Source organism: Protopterus annectens, chromosome 7.part1, assembly GCF_019279795.1.
Source record: "Protopterus annectens isolate FY-2018-M chromosome 7.part1, PAN1.0, whole genome shotgun sequence".
Classification (NCBI taxonomy): domain Eukaryota; kingdom Metazoa; phylum Chordata; order Ceratodontiformes; family Protopteridae; genus Protopterus; species Protopterus annectens.
In genome coordinates this window covers 203,695,565-203,721,107 of record NC_056740.1, presented here as the reverse complement: position 1 = coordinate 203,721,107, position 25,543 = coordinate 203,695,565, and the positions used below count along the sequence as shown (strand labels likewise).

Here is a 25,543-nt window from a genome sequence, read left to right as displayed (position 1 = left end):
TATATATATATATATGGTTTTAATTGTGACTTCAGTATTCTGAAGAAGTCCCTTGTGGACGAAACCTAGGTAAACTTTCGTCTGTTTGTTTGTTAATAAACCTGTGTTGGCCTGGATTCGTTTTCCTATTTTATTTTATTTTTGGTTCATTGTGGAGGTTGGTAATCTGGTATCATCACAGTGGTGCAACAGCAAGTGGTGCTTCACAGCAAGAGGTTCTCTGGTTCAGTTCTTGGCTAGGGTGCCTTCTGTGCTGTGTCTGAATGTCCTCCCTGTGTTTGTGTGGGTATTCCTCTGGTGCTTTGGATTCCTTCCATATTGCAAAGATGTGCAGTGGGGGGATTGGGGACAATAAATTGTCCAGATGTGTGCATGTGTTTATGTTACAGAAGAAAGAACCAGTATCCAACTTTTGTTTCTTATCTGCCTTGTAAACTCTAGTAATAGTGATGGCTGTACATGGAGACACTCAAGAATTAAGCTGCAGCATGTAAGAGTGTGATAGAGAACCTAATATCACTGTATCACTGAACACCCCAGCAGAAAAACAAAAAGCACTACAACAATGGCATACTTAAAACAAATGGAATGTGTGAGATGTGAGATTTAATAGACACCAGAATGTAGTAAAATAAATAAATAAATGGCTAGTAGCTCTGTGGCTAAGCCTTCTACTGCTACTACTGGCCTATATGGGCATTCTCCAGATATCTGTGAGACATGGGGATCCCAAAAAAATCTTAGTGTGTAGGGGTATGGGACAGTTAGTAAATCCATCATCCAGGCATGTACTAGCAGTAGGATGCTCAGCCAAGGAGCCATCACAATTTTATAGACTATATTATCAAACTTGTAGCCAAAAATGTCTTCTTCATACTGGACACCCTAGATTTTCATAGGCTTATAAGTTCTTAGATAAGCGCTAGGCTAGCTGCCTTTGTGGGCTATTTTAAGCCTAGCCAGTTTCCCTACTAGTGCTTGAATTAACATATCCCATTTGGTGTTACAGTAGCCTTACCCATCCTGTGGTCAATAAATATATATTACCCCTAATGAGAATAACTGGGATCATACCATAGATAATTTGTGCGACCCATGCATGGGATAAAGCATTTAGGAGTTTAGTGGTACAGAATGCAGTCCTGGGGTATATTTTCTGTTTCTTATCCATAGGTCCAAGTTGCACTTAAATATGGACAGAGATAAGTTTTGTTTTACATGGATGGGAGTCTCTTCCAGAGCATTGATATCTTCAGTGAGGTAAACCTATCCCTTCAGTTGATGTTGCAGAAGTTTAGATCTGTAGACTGAGTATTTCTCATGCCATTTGACTTGCTGATGTGCAGTAAATCTAACAGTATTTGGTCAGAGGATGCCTTTTATGCCAGACACAGGTCACCTCTTAGCAGTCTGTAGGATACTGAGTATAGTGAGAGGGTTTTGAGTCGGTCCATGTAGGACATATTGCGGTATCTCTGTGGGCATTCCTGTTGTTGGATGTGTCTGGACAGATACATACCAAAGGAGGCATAATACTCAGTGACTGGCCTAATGAGGGCTGAGTAAAGGGGAACAATGCCATCCCTATAAGCTGTGTAATGTAGAAGGACTTTCTGAGTGACAGTGGACACATGCTGGTGAAAAGTTAAGTCACTGTCCACATATATTCCCAAATCTCAAACACCTGGGTCATTTCTTAGGGAGCATTGTGACTGTGGTAGTTCCCCAGGATTGGTGACTTCCCAAAGGATACAGTAATATATTTTTTGGCATTTAGTTTCAGTCCATAATTTTGGCGCTACTTATTTATGTGGGACAAAACTTTCTGCAGAATGACTAAGTCATTTGGGGATTCAGTGACTACTCCTAGCTTGTAGCCTTCTGCAAACTTGGTCAGCCACAACCCTTTGGTACGGGCTTTTACTTCAGAGAAGTAGATGCCAAACAGGAGACTTCCTAGCACAGAACCCTCATGGATTCCACTGGTGACTGCTCTCTTTGTGGAAGTAACTTCCCCATTTTGCTTTCCAGTGTCCTATCTGTGAGCTGGTTTACAATCCTGTGGGTAGCATGGGGGTTTATTCCCAGTTTATTTAGCTTTTCTACTATGCCTGAATGGGAGATTGTGTCAAAAGCTTTGGCCAGGTTGAGGAATGTTTTGTGTACTGTTTTGCTTTCATCCATTGCTTTGGTGACATTTTCAAAAACGTCCACCAGGTTGAGTAAACGTGATCTGCCCTTGATCATTCTAAACTGAAATAGATCCAGTGTTTGGAGGGCCCCTGTGTCTTTATTGATTAGTTCCATAATAAGTCTTTCCATGGCTTTGCAGAGGAGGCTGGTCAGACTTATAGGACTGTAATTGCTTGGGTCTGTGAAAGGGCCTTCCGTATGCTGAAGAATGAATGTAGCTGTTCTCCATTCACTTGGTACAACACCTGTATGAAGGCTGAGGTTGAACTGTGTTGTTAGGGGGGTGGCTATGTCATGTTTCATGCTATTTAAGATGCATCCAGGATTATTGTCAGGATCCATCAATACAGTATTTTTAGCTTTTAATAGCACTTTTAGGACTTGATCTTATGTGATATTTGGAGGTGAGCCAACTTCAGGTATATCTTGAAGGACAAACGGATGGCACAGAGGGGTAAAGTTAGAGCTGAATTTATTAGCCAGTAGTTTGGCTATATATTCAGTCTCAGTGTAGGCAACTTCATTCACTATCAGCTCAGTTAATTGCTGCATTGTGCTTTTGAGATTACAAACATAACTAAAAAAGGCCTTGTGATTGTCTTGGCTTGGGTGGCTAGTTTAGCATCATGTTTGGCTTTGGTGAATTTTAATAAGCTCCTGAGTTGTTTGTTTATTTCAATGATGGGGGATGTAGCATTTTGAGAACTACTGTTTTTACTTTTGGTGAAAATCCTCTTCCTTTTATTGTAAAGGGTTTATTTCTGGGGTTTGACCTGCACTTGTTCCTACAGGGTACATGTTGGTATAGTGTGGTGGTCTCCGTTTCCAAGTATTTATTGGAGTTAATTGGGCTTGGTGGAGATTTGAAACTTGCCAATGTATCACTTAAAAGTAGTTAGTTTGTCTTAGAGAAATTTCTAAAGGTACCTTAAGTGGAAGGGATCTCTGATTTCCATTTTATTTCAAAGGAGACAGCTTTATGGTCAGACCCAACAAGTGATGAGGATACGTAAGCGATGGTGCAAGAAGCTCCCATATTAGTAAGAACAAGATTCAAGGTGTTGTTCCCCCAGAGGATACTCTAGGCTAGTTGTTTTAAGGGGTTTGTGTTGATAAATTCCAGTAATCTCTGTGCTTGTGCAGGTTTTTCACTTTGTAGTTGGATAGTTTAGATTATCAAGAAAATGGTATTGGGTTTAATGCTGAGTGATTCCAGTTCCTTTAGATAAGTGTTGTAGCTTTCTTGGGTCATAGAGGAGTTGCATAGCTTTCTGACCTTTCTGATGGTTATTTGGACATGAAGAACCTCTAATGCATTATAATGCTTTAGTAGCATTGATGTGAGTCTCTTCTGGATAAAGATTGAGACACCATTTCCTTTTTCCCTTCCTGCACAGTAGCTGGTCTAAATGTATAGAAAACATTATAGCACAGCTGGAGTGCTCTCTGATATTTTAAACCATGTCTCAGTTACTACACAGATGTCAACAACTTCCAGGTGAGGAGAGCTTGATGTTTCTTGTTCAGGCTCCTAGCATTGATCAGTAACACCTTCGTTTTTTCCTTTGCTTGTTTCATTATGTTGCTAGGTTTATCATTTTTTTTCAAACAGATAAATACAGATTACTAGAAGCTAGTGCAGAACTGAGTAAACAGGTCAGTCAATGCACATTAAAACACAATGAACACAATAAATCAGTGAGTAGTCAGAATTAATGTGAATAGATGCCGCGGTGGTACGGCGGTAGTGTTGTTACCTCACAGCAAGAGGCTCTCCCGTTCGATTCTCGGCTGGGCTTGGGAGTGCCTTCTGTGTGGAGTCTGCATGTCCTCCCCACGGTTGGGTAGCATTCAAAAGACATGTGTGCGTAAATGGGCCTGCCTTTTTTGAAGGTTGAGCGTCGAGCTGGCACCTCGACGTTTCGTAAAAATCTACTGCCAATCATTAGCGGACCAGAGTTCCGCTGTGGCGACCCCTAAAAGTCGAAAGACAAGCAACAACATCATACTGAGAAATAAGTCAACGTTTCAAATCTGTTTTTATCAAATACAGATTTTGAATGCTGGGAGCTTGGAGAAGAGAGGTTTTCTGAATATCATTATGCTTATTTTATAGTTGCAGGGGTGACCTTTGAGATAGAAAGTTCATAGTAGGGGCTGAAGGACACAACCTTTACATGGGGTAGGCAAATGACTTTGCTTCCCTAATAGATATTTCTGTGCTTTTCAGTTCGACTTGCGACTGCCTATGCTATCAGACTATGTTTTTAGGTTCATAGGTAGTTATACATGCAGTCAGAAGGACTACTGGGGAGCATAGCCAAATCTCCTAGAGTAGTGCCTCATTAAGTGACATGCTCAGAGTCACACAATAGGGAAATGGAGGCTTTGGGGATCAAACTATCAAGTACAGGAAGCAGCTCAATAACAGCTTATAGCCATAGTCATGTCAGTCCCTATCAGATTGAAAAGTGCTTATGTGTGAATATATTTTTTGTTTTTCATTTATTAACCAGATAAGCAAAGTGGACATGCCCCTTTTCAGAGGTGACTAGGGATGTACATACAGTCCATCTGTTGGTGAGGTAGCTGTATCCTTTGTCTTCTCATGTTAATTAATCATAGTGTTGGCAACCTCATCTACACCCCTGAAAATGGAGGACAAACATTAAATATTTTGTACTGAGGAAAGATGCACTTGATCTTCCATGATGATCATTACATGCATACAACATGCTTTGTAGAGTTTGAAATACTAGCCATATAGTCTTTGCAGGCTGGAGAAGTTGTTTGACCGCAACTGAGCTACAAAATATAAGTATCTTTTGATTATTTTTACAGATTACTGTTTTTATAATTTAATATATATAAAGCACTTTGTCTATTCAGAATCTTCACAAATCCTTATCTGTTTAAAAACTTTCATTTGACTCTGTAGTGCTTTGCTGTCTTAGGCTATTGTATAAATTGAAACATTTACTCTGTGTTATTATCTCTTGGCTACTGGGGGCTGGTTCTTTTGTGTTCTTGTAAAAAAAAAGTTGTTGTTCTGGTCTTGCCCTAACTTTGGTAGGGTATCTGTCTTTGCACACAGTGCAGGCTGGAGAAGTTGTTTGACCGCAACTGAGCTACAAAATATAAGTATCTTTTGATTATTTTTACAGATTACTGTTTTTATAATTTAATATATATAAAGCACTTTGTCTATTCAGAATCTTCACAAATCCTTATCTGTTTAAAAACTTTCATTTGACTCTGTAGTGCTTTGCTGTCATAGGCTATTGTATAAACTGAAACATTTACTCTGTGTAATTATCTCTTGGCTAGTGGGGGCTGGTTCTTTTGTGTTCTTGTAAAAAAAAGTTGTTGTTCTGGTCTTGCCCTAACTTTGGTAGGGTCTCTGTCTTGCACACAGTGCAGGCTGGAGAAGTTGTTTGACCAACTGAGCTACAAAATATAAGTATCTTTTGATTATTTTACAGATTACTGTTTTTATAATTTAATATATATAAAGCACTTTGTCTATTCAGAATCTTCACAAATCCTTATCCGTTTAAAAACTTTCATTTGACTCTGTAGTGCTTTCTTAGGCTATTTTGTCCCACCCTCCCTCCCTGTTGGTGTCTTGCTCTTATACTTGGTGGCTTTGCAGTTGCCGCCCCTACTGTGACACACCTCCCAGTCTAGTGTCATTAGCTCATTCTTCTTAATACAGAGAGAACATTTGATAAGGCCTTCTGTTCCTCCTTTTTCCCTTTTCAAAAGTAAAACAAAACTTTTTTTTCTTTTTCGCCTGAACCTTCTTGTGTTCTGACTGTCCTTCTCAAACATATTGGAAATATACAGTATATTTCAGAGCATTTGTTATAACTGTATTTGCTATAACTGATTTAAGTATTTTTCTGGCTTTTTGAATATTTACTGCTTAGCGACTGCATCTTAGCCTGTTTATACAGCTCTGCATTCTATTTAAACTGTTTTTGTGTTGATTAACTGTTTTGCACTCTTAAAAAGTTATTTGTTGCTTAATTTTACCTGTAGGCTAACACACTCAAGTGTGCTAGCCGCTTAAAAGCATTTATAGTATTTACTGTCTGTTTTTTACCTTGTCTCTGTAAAAAAAAATAAAAAAAAAAAAGTCTCTTGTTTTCCCACCTTACTGAACTAGAGTAGTCCAGTTTCAGAGTTGCTGATCGCTGGGCTTTGTTTTTAGTTCCTGTTACTCATCCATTGCCTTATTAGGAAGGAGGGAAGTTTCTTTGCTTACCAGTGGGAGTGGGAAGCACTGAGCAGCCTTTTTGTCCGAATTGGTGAAGTTTCAGCCAGAAACTAGTAGTCCATTGGTCGTTTTGGGCCAATTCCTAGCTCCTTTCAGCCCCCTGCTATAAAACACGCTAAACACGCATTTTCCAGCTTGTACCAACTCAGCACAGATCCTCGTGGTGGCCTGCAGAGTGATCCAAGCAGCAGAGAGCTAAAAGAGTGACTTTCTACCAGATATAAGTATTTTTTGTGGCTTTCCCACTGTTATTAAGCTAGTGACTGCATTTCGCCTGTTTTACTGCTACTTTAAGTGATTTCTGCATTTTACACTGTTTATTGCACTTTAAGTTACTAATTGTTGCAAATTGTTTCTGTAGGCTACACACTAAAGTGCTAGCCGATTTACAGCATTTATAGCATTTACTGTCTGTTTTTCCTTATCTCTGTAATAAAACAAAAAATCTCTTGTTTTCCGCCTTACTGAACTAGAGTAGTCCAGTTTCAGAGTTGCTGATCCCTGGGCTTTGTTTTTAGTTCCTGTTACTGATCCATTGCCTTATTAGGAAGGAGGAAGTCTCTTTGCTTACCAGTGGGAGTGGGAAGCACTGAGCGCCTTTTGTCCGATTTGGTGAAGTTTCAGCCAGAAACTAGTAGTCCATTGGTCATTTTGGGCCAATTCCTAGCTCCCTTCAGCCCCTGCTATAAAACATGCTAACGCGTTAGCAATTTAGCAGAGTTGCCACTGTTGCACACAAGAGCAGCGGCGGTTAAACAAGGTTAAACTATTCGGCCATCTAAATTCCACTCTTCAAATTTTCCCTTAGAACTACCTTCCTCGAGCTGTACTGCTGATCTAACCAGCATATCCTATAACTGAAAAGTTCATCTCTACTTGATTCCCAAGTAGACTATTCTCTATCTGTAAAGCCTAGCACTTACTCCTACAGTACTTGCACCTTGATAAAGCACTCTTATTATAGATAGTACCCCACCAGCCTAAAACCCACTTCCCGGAGTCCTTTGAAAGTCTCTTTATCTACTACTTCTAGTATGTCGAGGATCAGTTGCTAGTGTCCTCTCCAGCTCAACTGGTGAACCTGGGAATATTGAGGCAATGTTACAATTGCCTCATGTACACAGACAATCCTCTCCTTCTCCCACAAAACACAAATACATGCGAGAGATGCAACTATACGGCCAAACTGGAGGCTGAGCTCTCTCAACATAGGACTGGCAAGACCAGACAGGAGGAGAAGGTAACCACACACAATACATACCCAGTCACACATGGTACCATCACAACTTCAAATCATACACATACTCACACAAAGACATACTCGGAGGCTCTGATCAAAAATTTACCAAAACAGCAGAGGCCACCAAAGCAGACACCCAAACAACTACCACCTCACGACCCAACACATGCAACACATAGACCACACAGTCAGAGTGTCAAACAGTCACAGCCCTTAAGGCCAAACAAAATTCCAGACACACTTGTCATTGGTGATTCCATAGTCAGACACACTGACGTCCCGCTCACCAGACTGAGTAAGGAGAAGGTCACAGTAAGCTGCCTGTCGGGCGCTAGAATCCGCCACATAACACAAGCACTCAGGTCTCTCAACAGCAGGTACAAGTACGACTCAGTCATTGTCCACGCTGGTGTCAATGACCTGAGATGTACCTCCTTGGACTACATGAAAAGGGACATCGAGGAGCTCTCTGATTATGTAGCCCAGGCAGGTATGACCCTGACCTTGAGCAGTATCCTACCTTCACCTAGAATGATGCCACAATACAGTGATAAGATGATCAGCTTTAATAATTGGCTTAAATTCTGGTGTCATTCAAAGGGGATCCAATGTCTGTCTGCCTGGGATGACATGCTGGACAAGCCACGCTGCTTCGCAAGGGACGGCTTGCACCTGTCACCCTGGGCTTCCAGATATTGGCAAAGGCTCTTGCCACCCCCATAGTGCCTTTTTTAGGCAAGGCTCAAATTCTAAACCTACCACCCTAGAACACCAAAAAGGAAAAAGCTAAGGGTAATGCTGCTCAATGCCAGAAGTCTCAATCTCAAGATGCATGCACTCGAGGCCCTTCTCAATATGGAGAACATCGATGTCTGTGCTGTGACAGAAACCTGGTTCAAGGCTCCTGAGAGCACCCCAGCACTATCAGGTTTCACCTCATATCATGCGTTCCGGCCCCAAAATCCGGACAACACCAAGAAAGGAGGGGGGTGTCCATATTCATAAAGGACACCCACACCTCAAGGTTGGTGGCAACGCACGATGCATCGGAGACCATCCAGGTGCAATTAACCATAGGCAAGACTGCTCTGCAATTTGTAGCATGTTACAGGCCACCCTCTCAAACTCAGGAACCTCACATGGCCTTCCTGAAAACATTGGAGGGATAAATGTATCTCCAAACACCATCATACTAGGTGACTTCAACTACCCTAATATAGACTGGGAACACTACTCAAGCCCGAACACTCTAACCCAAAGATTCCTGGAGTTCATAAACTCAAATGCCATGGAACAACTAGTCACCATCCCCACAAGAGGAGAAAACATACTTGATCTCATCATCACGAACATGGGATCAAAATGTTCAACACCGAAGTATACCCCTCACTGGTGAGATCAGATCATAAACTAATCTCGCTGGAGGTCCTCATCCCGCCCCCACCTGAAACAAAAAGACCACAGTGAAAAACTTCTCAAAAGCCGATTTCACACTTCTAAAAACTAGTGTGGTCTCCTTTAAGGCCCCTGAGCCAGTGGTAAACATTACTCAAACCGCTGAATCACTTACAAATGCCTTCTACCAGCACCTACAGGACTGCATGGATCAGGCAATCCCAAACAAAACTAAGACTCTCTGTACCAAAGGCAAGCGTCCAGTCTGGTGGACCCCAGCCATAAACAAGCTCTACAACAAAAGGAGGAAGCTACTACAAGATAGAGCAAAATCCTTGAAAGGTAAGACACCTTTGATCATTATAAGTAAAAACTAAGAGCTCTCATAAAATCATCCAAGGCAAATTTTGAGAGAAAAATCGCCAAGGACTCTAAAGACAATCATAAGGCCTTCTTTAGCTATGTTAGAAACCTAGGAGGAAACTCCCAGATATGCTCAGAATTAGTTCAAAATGATGTGAAAATTACTGAACCTACACACATTGCTAACATACTGGCTGACAGGTTCAGTGCAAACTTCTCCCCCCTCCCCAAAAGGAGAGATATCTATTCCAGAGGATTGTAGCCCCCCAAACATCTCCAACGCCCAGGTGAGAACTGCCCTCACTAAGGCAAAAAACACAGCGTCCATGGGACCGGATGGTGTCCCCGGCTGTGTGCTTCATGAACTCAACGAGGAATTAAACCCACAGTTAGGACAGCTGTTTAATCTTAGCCTCACCTCAGGATACGTACCCAAGGAGTGGCGCACGGCGACTGTGGTCCCACTTCATAAGGGCGGTGCCTCCACAGACCCTGGAAATTACCGCCCCATTAGCTTGACAAGCCTTATCTTCAAAGCCATGGAGAGGATCATAATGGAACTCATAAATAAAGACATAGGGAACTTGCAGACTTTGGATCCAACCCAGTTTGGCTTTGTCAAAGGCAGATCCTGCCTCTTAAACTTGGTTGACTTTTTCAAGACAGTCACCAAGGCCATTGATGAGGGAAAGGCAGTCCATACAGCCTACCTCGACCTGGCAAAGGCCTTCAACACAATACCCCACTCAGGTATCATCGAAAAACTCATCAGCTTGAATGTAAACCCATACATCACAAGATGGGTTGCAAACTGGCTAAGTGACAGAACCCACAGGGTCAGAGTTGCTGGAGCCATGTCAGACTCAAAGCCTGTCACAAGTGGTGTCCCACAGGGCTCAGTCCTGGGTCCACTCTTGTTCGGCATCTACTTTTCTGAAGTACAAGCAAACACAGGAGGGTTATGGCTGACAAAGTTTGCAGATGACTGCAAACTGGGCGCCATAGTCGAAAACACATCTGACACAGATATCCTCCAGAAGGGCCTCACAGAAATGGATAACTGGTGCCAGAGCCATGGCCTGAAGTTAAACGCCAAAAAATGCATAGTCATACCCTTCGGGAAAAACAAGGTTACCCCTAGCTACCATATAGGTGGCAATCCACTGAGCACAGAAAAAGTCATCAGGGATCTGGGGACCCAAGTTGACAGTAGCCTTTCGTTTGACACTCATGTTGCTAAAGTAGTTAGGAAAACCTTCTATATCGCCCATCTGATCATGAAGGGATTCACATCTAGATCAAGGGAGGTCATCGCTCCCCTGTGCTCATCACTCATTAGACCTATGATTGAGTACAATGCCCCGTTCAGAATGTATCTGACCAGACACCTGCTGCAGCTTGAAAGGCCCCAAAAGTTCCTCACCAAAAGGATAAAGGGTCTCAAAAATATGTCTTATGCTGCCCGACTGAAAGAACTCCAGCTCTATTCAGTCTCATACCGCTTGCTCAGAGGTGACCTGTGCCTGACATATAAGGCCATGTCAAACCCAGATTTGATGAATATGCTTCACCTCAAAAAATCTAGATCCCTCAGAACCACAAGGGCGGGAGACTTAAACCTTGACACGGTTATAAATAGAACGTGCTGGAGGGACAGATTCATCACCCAGAGACTCCCTATGCTGTGGAACAAAATCCCGGTACATGTGAGGCAGAGCACCTCGCTGGCCTTGTTCAAGAGGAATCTTGACCAATGGATGGGAGATCGCAGATATACCCCAGGGATTACTTCAGTGTCACTGCTTGACAGAGGCACAGAAAAATGATAGGCATAGTTTTTATTCAAACTAAAGGGGTGGCGAAAGCCACATAACTATGGGCTAGGCTTATAAATGCCCTTGGGCAGATAGCCTAGTATGAACCTATGAACCTATGAACCTATGAACCTATGAACCTATTATGTGTTTCTTTAGTCCCTTTGTGAGTATTTCTCCCTGTTCCAATACAAAAAGTGCCATGTTGTCAATAAGGGATAATTTATACCCCACATATTTTTTTTAAATTGTTCTGAAACACCAAAGCAGTAATTGTGATCAAAGATGTGGTAAGGGAGTTGTTTAGTGGGATGCCTCACCTGGATATTGAATTGGGAACCAATAAGTATCAGGGAAGGCCACATATGAAGTGCAAGCTAAGAAGTCTGATAAACCAGTGCTATTTTGAAGACTTTTCTTGAAGCAACATGTTCAAAGGGACGGAAGAATTTAATGATGTGGTTGGCCAGCGACTGAGAAAGGTAGTTGAGTTATAATGCAGTTGAGTGCTGAGTGTTAAGTAATGACCAAGTAAGTATACTGAGAAGATAGTCTTTTCTCTAAAAGGCTCACATAAAACTGCTTAAGACAAGATGAGGAAGTAATGCCTGTCGAAGTGAAAGGCTGGCTACAAACAGTAAATATTCAAGTGCATGCAGTTGTCCATTTTTGCGTTATCATCATCATCACAGTCATTTCACAGGAAGTAACATGCATATAGGCTTGTTAGTAAACAGTGGGGTGTAATAAGGCGTTGGATGTTACAAAGGGCACATAGAATAGAACCACCTTAAGATTAATAGATTAACTGAAGTGCTTGCTTCTTCAGGGACAGAATGACAGGTGTATAGACCAGTACATGGTGGAAAAGGTGATCAAATTAATTTCTGTAGCTGAGATGTAACATTCCGCATTACCTCTGGGGTTACTGTATTCCAGGGGTCAAGTACAGAGGCACAAGGTAGTAGTAGTGATTTATTATCATAAAATTATAGTATACCTAGAGAAAAGAGCAATTTTGAAGGAAATTGGATTTGCTATGGATCTATCTGAAGACTAGCATGCATCACACCCATAGTAATGGCTGAAACGCATTTCCTGACTACTTGTAGTGCATGTGATTGGATAGCTGCCAGTATTATGGTGATGCTTTTATGAGTACAGGTATACACTGCTTTGAAGGCTGGCTGCATTGAAAGTAGTTATGTCTCCATCTCTGTCTAGCTTTCTGCTAGTTTTACAAGTACATGTAGCTTAAAAGGGGATAGGGTAAATTTCAGCAACAGATACCAACATAAATGGTGCTTAGTGATACTTTGCTGAAATGTTTAACTTTCAGAATTGCTATATTTTTCTGTGAGGGTTAACAAACTTCATGTTATAAATAAGGGGTACGGGGGTGCAGCCCCCTGCACAGTGAGTATGGAGTCTTTCCTCACAACATTAAAAAAAAATCAGATAAAGGAATTTCTAAGGCTTACAAAATATAAAACCAAATTTTCTAAATATATGGTATAATATTAAAAATAAATGTCTAAATGATCAGAATTAAATGTTCTGCTTTTGTCAAGAGTGGCACTGGTTAAAATGATTATTTTTTTTCTAAAGTTATTTTATTTTATTATGTTTCCTCATCTTTTCATTCTATCCTACTACTTATTTAAGAAAATTAAATCAATCTTAAGTAAGTTTATATGATATCCTAAGTCAGCTCAAATCAATTATGATCACATAGTATCCCTTAAAATAAATGGTGGATAAGCATTATCAAATTTCCAATTATATTATATAATTGTGAACTCTGTTAGATTGTTTAAAATAATTTATTTTAATAGTTTTAAAAATAGCTAGCAACCATTATGGGCAAGACTTTTATTCAATTATCTTGCAAAGAATTGTAAATGGAATATATTCTTTCCTTTTTAGCCAAAACATAAATCAAAATGTTTAAAAATTAGTTATATTGTTTTAGAACTTATCAGTTCTTTTCACGAATTGATGAAACTTTTAAATCTAAATTCCAGTGTTCAACAACTCCAACCATTAACTTGAATCTTAACTTCAAGTTTAATAATAAAATGATCAAAATGGTTGATGTTCCTCACTTGAAAGACAAAATATATTGGATTTCCCCGTCTGTTAATTATTTCTCTTTCTAAAAGAGTAAGGGGAAAAACTTGTTTTACCAGTAGGATATGCAACATTTTTAGACAAATAAAATTTGTAATTTAAAAAAATATATGAAAATTCATATTCCAAACACAATTTAACTTTCCTTGACACCCTTAGTAACACTTTTTGCAAGGTAAAGCAGTCTGTAAGGCTTATAAAATTATCCAAAACTTTCATTTTAAAAATAAGTATCAAACAATTGGATGAAATTGGATAACTCCCTAATGAGCAATAACAAAACAGGAAAACCAATGCAATTGAACATCAACTGTATCCCAATTAAAAACTGTACTATATGCAAATGATGATCAGTTATAATGACTGTATTACCCCTGTAAAACTGCCAGCTTTAACACATCCCTTCTTTTATAATGCATGGACTTCTTGGCTGAAAATGCTGACATCTTGCATATTTTTGATCATGCCCTTACTCAAATAGACTTTGGGAAGTCTTATGTGCAAAACATCTAAGATTTTGTCTGGGATAATATTCCTTGGAACTGGCATTTAACCATTTTTCATATCTGTCCAGTTGTAATAAATAATACTGATCTGAGAATGTTAATAATACTGTTCACTTTACTGAAATATTATATTGCTACTAACTGGAAGAATAAGGAATCTATGTCATGGGAGAATTTTCAAGAAGTTTCTATTAAATATATCAAATCCTACAAAATATTATTCAACAGTAAAACAGCAAAATTACTTTCTTTGGAAAATTGGAAGAAAGTTAAATCTCTGTTTTTTACATGATTTGCTATTGATGTTTTTTATCAATTGTCCCTAACTTGTCTTTTGTTAGTTTGTTTGTCATACCTAGAATAATGATTATTTGGCTTGTTCTACTGACAGATTGCAGAGAGCTTTTTCTGTTATCTTATTGCAAATTTAGGCAGGGGTAGGGTTGTATATAGTTAGTGAGACTGTTTATACAGTACTGTCATTATGACATATCAGAATGAATATTTAATCAAGATATGAATTATTTCTATTTCTTTTTATTTTATTTTACATTTGTTGACCGGGCTAGTCTAGCTGGATATGTGTCCCTTTTCAGTAGAGGCCCAGGGAGATAAGCTCCAAGACATGATCTAAATACAATAGAACAAGTTCAAACAACACAGAAAAAATATCAATATACTAATAAAAATAGCAACTTTCAAAAAGGAAATAAAAATCATCAACAATGGTATTAAGTAATTAATGGTACAGAGTTTGTAACAGGATATATTATTGAGGACAAAAATCATAAAACAGTGAAATTTCAGGTATGGAGACATAAGTCAGGTTAGGACATAGGTAAACAAAGGAAGTTAGGTGAGTAGTAATGTAGCATAAGAGTTACTTAAGAGAAAGTAAAAAGGGGATATAAAAAAAGAAAAGGGGTAGATAAGAAAAATATGATAAGATGGAAAAAAGTAGCAGAGGCTAGTAAGCACTGGATAGGTTAGACAAATTAGTAGAGGTAAATGACTAGTCTGGTTTTGAACAGGGGCATAGCCAATGAGTTTTGAGGAGAAGTTTAAGTCTATTTTTAAAGAGAGATAATGAGGTGAGGAGAGGTCACAAGGGAGAAGATTCCATGATTTACCTACAGAATTTGAGAAAAGGGAATCCCCAGCTCTGTTGTTAGGTTCAGTGGTGTGGACTAGTAGTTTTTGAGATGAGCGTAAGGACTTCAGATTTGTATAGGGGGTGATTAGGGTAGATAAACTTGGAGTATTAGAAGGTTTATAAAGAATGTTGTGGGCAAGGGTGAGTTGGTGAAATTTAATCAGGTGTTGTAGTTCTAACCATCCTAGCTGTTTTAGGTTAATGCAATGATGGGTTCAGAATGGGTTGCCTGTAGCAAATTGTGCTATGTTATTATAAGCCATTTCCAATTTGTTGAGGTTATTCTTGGAGAGATTAGTAAAAATGGGAGAGGCATAAAGGAGTGTAGAGATCAAATGTGTGTGGGCAATAGTAGTTTTAGCAGTGGGGGAAAGGAAGGGTTTTATCCTATAGAAGGTACCAATTTTTTTATTAACAGTCTTTATGGTATTATTGATGTGGATGTCAAAGCTCAGATTATTGTCGATGGTGACACCGAGTAGTTTGGTGGTAGAGTCAGGAGATATAATAGTATCATTGGTAGATGTTACTGAGAATTGGAGAGGGGAGGACGTATGAGTAGGCGTGAAGAGGAGGAGTTTGGTTTTTTTAGGGTTCAAGCAGAGGCAATGCTGAGAGAACCATTGTTCAACTATGTTGAATACTTTTTGGGTGAGAGCATGAAGGTCATGGGATGATGTAGCTGAACATAATAGTGTTGAGTCATCAGCATATTGTTTGCAGGTGGCTTGTGGGATATCTAGATGAAGGTCATTAATAAATATAGAGAAGAGAAGAGGTCCAAGTATGGACCCCTGAGGAACTCCTAAGGTAACAGGTAGAAGGGTGGATAAAGTGTTTTGCCAAAGTACTGCTTGCTGTCGGTTGTCAAGGTAGGATTGGAACCATTTTATGGAAAGTGGGTCTAATGACAGAGATTTCAGGATGTTTAAGAGAATTCTGTGGTTTACCATGTTGAATGCTTTGGACAGGTCGATGAATAGAGCAGAAGAAAGGTTATTCAGGTTTCGGTGCCTGCTAATATAGTCAGTGAAAGACAAGAGGGCAGTGGTAGTGCTGTGCGAGGGTCTGAAACCATGTTGACAGTTAGAAAGTAAGTTATTTTCAATTCGATGGTGGAGTAGTTGCTTATGGATACACTTCTCCATAATTTTAGCTAGGGGAGAAAATAGTTCTAACCATCCTAGCTGTTTTAGGTTAATGCAATGATGGGTTCGGAATGGGTTGCCTGTAGCAAATTGTGCTATGTTATTATAAGCCATTTCCAGTTTGTTGAGGTTATTCCTGGAGGGATTAGTAAAAATGGGAGCGGCATAAAGGAGTGTAGAGATCAAATGTGTGTGGGCAATAGTAGTTTTAGCAGTGGGGGAAAGGAAGGGTTTTATCCTATAGAGGGTACCAATTTTTTTATTAACAGTCTTTATGGTATTATTGATGTGGATGTCAAAGCTCAGATTATTGTCAATGGTGACACCGAGTAGTTTGGTGGTAGAGTAAGGAGATATAATAGTATCATTGGTAGATGTTACTGAGAATTGGAGAGGGGAGGACTTATGAGTAAGCGTGAAGAGGAGGAGTTTGGTTTTTTAGGGTTCAAGAGGAGGCAATGCTGAGAGAACCATTGTTCAACTATGTTGAATACTTTTTGGGTGACAGCATGAAGGTCATGGGATGATGTAGCTGAACATAATAGTGTTGAGTCATCAGCATAGTATATGCAGGTGGCTTGTGGGATAGCTAGATGAAGGTCATTAATAAATATAGAGAAGAGAAGAGGTCCAAGTATGGACCCCTGAGGGACTCCTAATGTAACAGGTAGAAGGGTGGATAAAGTGTTTTGCCAAAGTACTGCTTGCTGTCAGTTGTCAAGATAGGATTGGAACCATTTTATGGAAAGTGGGTCTAATGACAGAGATTTCAGGATGTTTAAGAGAATTTGGTGGTTTACCATGTTGAATGCTTTGGACAGGTCGATGAATAGAGCAGAAGAAAGGTTATTCAGGTTTTGGTGCCTGTTAATATAGTCAGTGAAAGACAAGAGGGCAGTGGTAGTGCTGTGCGAGTGTCTGAAACCATGTTGACAGTTGGAAAGTAAGTTATTTTCAATTAGATGGTGGAGTAGTTGCTTATGGATACACTTCTCCATAATTTTAGCTAGGGGAGAAAGTAGGGCAATGGGGCAATAGTATGATATTTCTGTGGAATGTCCTCCTTTATGTAGGGGGATTATATGGGAGACTTTCCATAAGGTGGGGATGTAACCTTCAGTAATTGATCTATTGATCAATATGGAAATAGGATAGGCTATGGCCTTGGATGATATCTGTACATATTCAGAAGGCAGTAGGTCTGCAGAAGGAGAGCATGGTTTCAGTTTATTCAAAAGGATTTGAATAAATGAGGTTGTAACAGGTTTGAAATGAAAAGGGGACGGTGGGGTTGAGGAGTATGAGGGTATTGTGAAGGTATTAGGTGATAGTTGACTGGCTAGTAATTGGATAGTATCTGTAAAAAAGGTATTGAATGTATTAGCTGTATGGATTGGATTATTCAGGTCTGTATTTTGAGGGTTTGGTGTAGTAGATTGACCTGGGTGGAGTAATTGCTTGATGCTGGCCCAGAATTTCTGTGGGTTGTTGTGATTAGGTTGTTGATATTGTAAGTAGTAGTTTTGTTTATCAGAGAGTATGGCCTTTTTAGTGTCATTTCTTAGCTGTCTAAATGTTAGTTGGTCAGTGGTGTTTTTTGTCATTCTCCGTTTGGCCCAGTATTTATTTCTGATGTGAATTTTGTGTTTGGTTTCGCTGGAAAGCCATGGGGCAGGCTTGGCCTTAATTATTATAGATCTGGTTGGAGCATGGTGATTAAGAATGGCAAGGAAGGTAGAGTTAAATAAGTTAACAGCTTCATCTAAAGGAAGATGTTTTAAGGGAGCCCAGTTGCAAGCTCTAAGTTTAATTTTGAATAGATCAGGGTTAAATTTTTTTTTTGGATCTAATATGTCTGGTAGAGGTTGGGGTAGGGGTGTTGGCTTTATGTCTAATGATATAGGTGAGTGAGTGGTCACTGATGTCATCAGGGAGGGTTCCAGAGTCATAGTGAGTATGATTGTTAGTGAGAATCCAATCTAGTGTGTTAGCTTTCTTGTTAGATTTATTTATTCTGGTGGGGGAGGTAATGGTCTGGGAGAAACCATATAGGTTTATGTGAGTGGTAGGGAGGCTACTACAATAGGTATTCCAGTCTAAATTCATATCGCCTAGGATAATGGTTTCTTGAGGTAGGTGTTGGGATAGCCAGCAGAGGATATTTTCCAAGGTGGCTATGTTATTTCCAGGGGGCAGGTACATACAGATAATATAGATTGATTTAGCATTGTTAAGTTCAAGTTTAGTAATTAGAATTTCTGTTTTGGAGTCCAGAGGTATGTTACAGTTGTAGGTGGTTAATTGAAAGCCTGATTTAAACAGAATAGCCAAACCACCACCTTTCTTAGCTACTCTGTCAAGCCTTAGGATATTATATCCAGGTGGGATAATTTCATTATCTTTATGGCAGGTTTTAGCCACGTTTCAGTTAGGCAAATAATGTCAAAGGCGTACACTTCTAGGAGAGCATGGAGTTGAGTTATTTTGTTGTTAATGCTACATATGTTAAGATGAGCCAGTAGGAGTGAGTTAGAAGGTCTTGCAAGTGGAGAATTGATAGATTGATTAAGGTAATGAAGAGTGATAGGGGTTGCAGTTGGACCTGGGTTAGGATGAATATCACCAGCCTTTACTGTGAGAAGTTGTAGTAGATGGCTTGGGATAGGGAGTGTGCTATAGAGAAATAACAGTCTTTTGAAATATTGTGTATTATATTTAATGTGTAGTGTTCTATGATACTTTGATAGTAGTTAGCTAGGTGAGTATGTTATGTTTGCATGATTATATAGGTGTGGTATGGATTGGGAGTTGGTTTGTTGTTTGGGGTAGTTAGTTTGTGGATATAATAGGTGCTCATATGAGGACGGAAAACATGTAAAGGTTAGTAATGGTAGTAGTAAAATAATGAAGTAGAGTCGAATTTGAAAAGGGATAGTTAAATAGGCCATTTGTTAAGATAAGTTATATGTTGTGAATAGGTAGGGAGGGAAGTGAAAAGGCTGGGAGTGTGTAGTGATAGGAGGGTGTGGTGAGTAAAGAGGGGAGTGGCTAGAGATGGGAAATGAAAGAGAAATCGGCTAATGGGAAATGTGAACTGGGTAGTGGGAAGAGGAAGAGGTGTGGTTAGAAAGTATAAGAGTAGGACCCCTGGGGTGGGTGGGAATTGGGGGTAGGGGGGGAGCGGAGTTCGCTCGCAGGGCGAATGGAGCGGGTAGAGAAAAGAGAGGATGGAATGTTCAGAAAAACAATCAGTAAAAGAGCATATGCTGTAAGGTAGAGTAGTAAAAGAGGTAAGTAAAGAGAAATAGGGTAGAAGTGGGATAAGTATAGGGGGGTTTAGTCAGTAAAATATAATAATAGCAGGATGAAGTGGAGTGTACTAGAGTAGTCACAGAGAAGAAGTGGAGAATATTTAACTATGAAGCTTGGGCCAGAGGATAAAAAAAAGATAAATAGTTGAGGTAGCAGGCAAGCTGAGAGGGGAGAAAAAACTGGGAGAGGGCACCACCTAGTGGTAGAACTCTAAAACTACAGTGGAGATTCTGAGAGGACAGGCCATGGGTAAAAATTAATGGGCTAGAAGTAAGGTACAGCATTTGTACAGAGGAAAGGTACACAGTCTAAACGGGAAAGGCTGCTGGCTATCCTGGCTTAATTAAAGTGACCTATTAGTCACCATCAATTAGTTGTAGCAATACTAGACTGTACTAGCAGGTTTAGGATACCAACATACTTTTGCTTCTTTTCTTATACTTTGGGGAGCAGGATGGTAGTTGCTCTGCTGCAACACCAGCTTGGAGTGGGTCCCTAGCCTTCAGGTCAGAGGAGTCAGATTCCCAAGGACAGGATATGGAGCTCAGTGAGCGGGTGTTTTGCTTCCTTTCTTATACTTTGGGGAGCAGGATGGTAGTTGCTATGCTGTAACACCAGCTTGGAGTGGGTCCTTAGCCTTATCTTCTCAGATCCTAATGTAATAGAAGTATTGCTATATTGTTGTTGTAAATTATGACTGGTTATGAAATTTAAATTTTTGTAATAAAATATATATAAAAAAACAGTAGAGAAGTTTTCCAAGCCCTGGACACACTATATATTCTTCCATATTCTCACTCACTGGTTTGCTATTGCAGGGACTACAGTAGGTACCTGTGTTCAGAAACTAAAAAAAAAAAAAAAAAAAAAAAAAAAAGACATTTTTTTTATCTTATTTTGATTGTCTGTATAGTAGCAATGCCCCTATAGACCATAAATAGTTATTTTTTTACTTGTCCTACCACAAGATAACTTAGAGACTATTTCACTGATGTGATTGTTTTTCAGCTAAACATTCCCTTTTCTATTATTAATTTCGTATATTTTAAATATGATGTTGTTAGGCATTCATGTGCTCTGCTCATTCATTTAGAATGAGTGTTCTCAAAATTATTTATTACATTCAGAATCTCTAGAGTGAGTGCTTGTAACTTGTTTTTCAGTAACTCTGGTTTAATATGCTTGCTGTTTTCTAAACACACTAATGAGCCTTTTCTTTTCTGTTTTTTTTTCTACAAAGAGAGCCTAAATTAAATTACTTTTGTAAAGATATGAAATTATTATTTACAAGGAATGATCATGCCTTATTCTCTTCCAGACAGCAATGTCTTCTTGGAGTCTCAACTACTCTGTCAGCTGTGATGGACCTCAAATAGTGATTGACATAGCTATTTTGAACAGTTTGAGAAAAAAGATGTCTTCTGTATAGCAATAGCTTATATTCTGTTGATCCAGCAAAATTATATTTTATTAATCTAGACAGATATTAAGTAGTTATTGTTGCTAATAATTTACCATACAGGCCTTTCTTCAGCAATAAGTCAGTAATAAGACATAAGATCCAGAGAGAAAAATTCTTAAAAGAAAGCAATGTAAGACGTCTTGTATACCTAACATGCTGTGCACTGGGAAATTGAAATAGTTAAGAAGTCTGCACAAAGGGAAAATCAGTGACATTGCCATATATGTGCATGCAAAGAACTGCTTCTAACCTTTGTTTATCCTTTAAGCCCTGTATTAGAGTACCAGTTTTCAAAATGTATGTTCTGAAGCTGAAATTCATTTAGGTTTCTCAAATAAAAGTGGTACTTCCAAATCTGGAGTCAGGATGTATGGAAGAATAGGAATTCTGCAGTCATCAAAGTAATCTTGTAAGTGAACTGGTCCACAGTGGACATTTTTTGGTTATGAACAGAACAAGGATAAATTAAACATATAGAAAAAGTTTTAGATGGATATTTTGAGGAAGAAACTGGAATACTTGAAAGAAAAACCTTAGCAGACTTTTTTTTTTTAAACAAGAAACATCTTTATTGAATTATTACTTATGAATTAATCACAACAAGGCCTTACTATGTCTAGTCAATTCCGGTTCTGTATCACAGCTCAAAAAAAATTTTCTGAGTTACACCTGTTTGCTCACCCAGTACTTTTGACAGAGTAGTCCGCAGGGATTTTTTAAAGTCTGCTAACTCATTGCACTCCCAAAAAGTATGTTACCAATCACCTCTTTCTTCCCCATTACACCTCCAACGTGTGTAGTCTACCCAAGGAAAAATTCTTTGGAGTCTGCTTTGGGTATAAAAATGCCTATGCAAACACTTCCAAGCAAAAATCTTAAACCTTCTAGACTTTGCTGCATATTTGGGAGCCATACATACATCCTTATATTGTTTCTTTGTGAATTGCTTATCCAGTCTCTCTTCCTGATCCTTTCTAACCTCCTCTGATTGATTTCTGTAGTTATCATGCAATATTTTATATGACTTACTAATTAGCCCCTTTTAACAGCATATTTTGCTCTAGATTCTATTAAAAAATCTACAGTGCTGGTCTTTCACTTAGGATCACCCTCTTCCTTTCTCTTTGTCAATACTCCGATATCAATCCTTAATAGGGAAGGCAATCTCTAGCCTGCAGTCCAAATGTATTCATAGTCACTTCCAATTCTGTTACCTTTCCCTTTCTATTTATTCGCTCCCAATACCATGGTTCCTTTGCCAGTTTCCTCCACTAAATTCCAGCCCCTGTTGCCTGTTCTCTGTACCTCTAATTGTAGTCATCCCTATTGGCAGAATCTCCTTTCTCCATTCTTGTGTTGGCATAGTTCTTAGAATACTTTCTGCTACTTTGAATACAATATTTTGTATGGTTGTTATTCTCCTTAAGGATCTGCATCTAAAATCCCACTTTCCTTATTTGTTGAGCTTCTCCCCATTTCATCTTCATCCATTTCCACTTTGATTTATAGCTTTCTTCTTGTGCTGTGTATAGGAGCCTTAACTGTGTAGCTCTGAAATACCCCTTCACATTAGATAATCCCAAACCACCTTGTTCTATTGGAAGGATTAACTTATCTCACTTAAATCTTGCCCTTTTCCCCTCCCAGATAAAATCCTTCAACTCTTTATTAATTGCTATCCACAACTTCTCTGGTTGATAAAATATACTTGACATGTATATAAAATTAAAGGAACTGCCTGTCTCTTGCTTTCCATATGAATAAAATAAGAGCTTCCAGTTTCCCAGTTTTTGTATTATCGCTTGTTTAGTCTCTTCCCACATATCTTTAGCTGCCATAACAGAACACGTTTTAACCCATATTCTTAAGTCCTTCATTTTTTCATGTCTACATAAATATAGGTATTGCTGATCCAATTTGTGTGTGGGTAGGTAGTTTACAGCTATAGCCTTTTTTTTATCTTCATTAATTTTGTATCCCAAAAAGACTTGAAACTGTCTCAGAATGTTTAACAACACTGAAATGTCCTTTTCTGGTTTTATCAGGTATAAAATAATATCACCGGCAAATAAAGGCAACTTTTCTTGATTGTTGTACTAATTATTTCCTTGAATTTCTGAGTCCTTTGTTTTTGCCAGTGGTTCTAAATATAATGCAAATAACAAAGGGGAAAGAGGACACCCCTACCTGGTTCCTCTGTTCAAACACAGCTTCTCAGAGAGAAACCCTGCCCACTTTAATTGTTCCTCCGATCCCTCATATAGCCTCCTAATTAACCATATTATTGTGTCAGGGAATGCAAATACTCCATTGCCCTTCTCATAAAATCCCAGCTTAGGTACTCTGTCAAATGTTTTCTCTGCATCTAGATCTACCAACAACAGTGATGTTTTCTTATATTCTGCTACCTTCTGGATCACCATTGTTCTATTAATGCTGTCAAATGTTTGCCTCCCCTCCACAAACCCACATTGATCCATATCTATCAATTTTGGCATCAGCTTTGTCATTTTTTTTTTTACATTGTAGACATAAACACTTTATAGTCATGGTTTAGAATCAAAATGGGCCTATATGAAACTTGATCTGATGTGTCTTTACCATCTTTAGTTATTACAGCTACCACTGCTTTCTTCCAGAATGGTGGTACTTCTCCTTCTCTTAAAATACTGTTAAGCAAAACCTTCCAGATTTTTATCATTTTCTTCCCTCCTAGTTTCCAAACTGATACCAGGATACCATGTATTCCTGGAGGCTTTCCTGCAGATTGGGTATATGTCACCATTTTCATCTCATCTCCTCCTATCCTAACTGTTAATAATTCAGCCTCATCTGCCTCTAACCTTGGCATATTTAATTCTATCATAAACATTTAATTTTGTACTTTTTCTTGATTTCCATTGCTTTGCTTTGTACAGATTTTCAGAAAATTTCTGAAATATTTCTAACTACAGGATCTCTGTTTTTTTCCTTGTTATAGGCTCCCTAGGCTTGGCAACAAGCCTTCTTACTTGCTGTTGCCTAAGCTACTGTCCTAAAAGCTTTTGTGACATGGAGTGATTAACAAAAAACAGTTGCTTAACAACAATATTCCTTAACTCATGCATATTATCGAGGTAGTGCCTTGTTTTCTCTTTAGCATGCTGCAGTTGCACCTCTTCTTGTTCTGTGAGATTCCCCCATTGTGCAATACTTTAAACTTTGTCAGTGCCTGTAAATAATTCTTGTTACTTCCTAGCCATGTCTTTTTTTTATTTCTACCCTATTTTTAAATTCCACTTTCATTTTATCCCACTCCCTATCTATATTTTCTGAAGAAATTTATATCTTCCCGAATAACTCCCAAATAATTTCTACTACCCATTCCTTAAATTCATCTCTGTTTAACAGGTAGATGGGGAAGCACCAGTGTCTCATTTTTATTTCATTACTTCACATTTTTTTAGCTATTATTGGCACATATCTAAAATAGTTATTTGATATGTATCAAAATATTTAATTAAATGTACACATTCCTTTGAAATATAATTTCTCTCTGGACTAGCCAAGTTTTTGTATCTTGGGGAATAATATGTAAATTCTCTCTAAACTCCTACTACTAAATTCACATCTTCCATACCAAATATTTTCATAAATTTCTTCAAACATCTACCCCTTTTGTTATATCTTCCATTCTAGCCCCCCAGATATATCCTCACTATTGCAAATCAAATTTCATTCCCCACTTATAAGTAATATTCCCTGCTGAAAGCTGATTATTTCTCCCAGACTTTTCTTAAGCCCCATTGTAGCAGTTTTAGGTGGAATATAAATACATGCCAGAGTAATCCTCCTCCTTGCTTGCAGTCCCTTACTACTACAAATCTACCATTATTATCTTGTCTCCCCTCTTCTGTCACTATTGGACCTTCTCTAGCCATTTATATAAGTACTCCCCTTTTCCTTTGTCCCAAATATTCCACTGAATAACCATCCTGAAATCCTTTCTTTATTAAATTTACATGCTCAGTTCTTTCTAAATTTGTCTTCTGCAGCATAATTATTTGCACTCTGCATTTCTTAATATAGCTACTCTTTCTTTTTTGTATATATCTGTGAGATAATTCACATTCAGAAGTAATATGGAAAGTGTTGCCATTATGATAAGAAGTTATTATTCCCACCTATTATATATAACAGCTTTTTTTAACTTCTAGTTTTAGCTTTTGTGTTACCTGCATACACTAACATTTGGCAGGTTGATGTTTTATACTGTTTCTTGGCATATCCATGTCACATCTTACAAGAATTTTTGTTTTAATGAAAACCCTCCAAGAAACAAACAAAACATTCACACACACATAACACCCCATAACATATTAACTTAATACAAACACACAAAACTATGTGCATCTTCATATAATAAAGTTTAACCCTCCTATTAGGAACAGTTGTGCCATATTGACAACTACATTCACAGGCTTCGAATGACCTATAATGATGGTTATTCCATGCTAAGATGTATGGTATAGCCTTTGCTTCTGCTTACATTAAGTGCTGTTTGTTTTT

At 38.7% G+C, this 25,543-nt stretch overlaps 1 protein-coding gene across 1 annotated transcript in view; it reads left to right on the top strand.

The window, feature by feature from the left end:
• Positions 1-25,543, top strand: part of RASSF1 (Ras association domain family member 1) — a 1,450,617-nt gene that overhangs the window by 126,410 nt on the left and 1,298,664 nt on the right. The gene's annotated exons all lie outside the window — the stretch shown is intronic.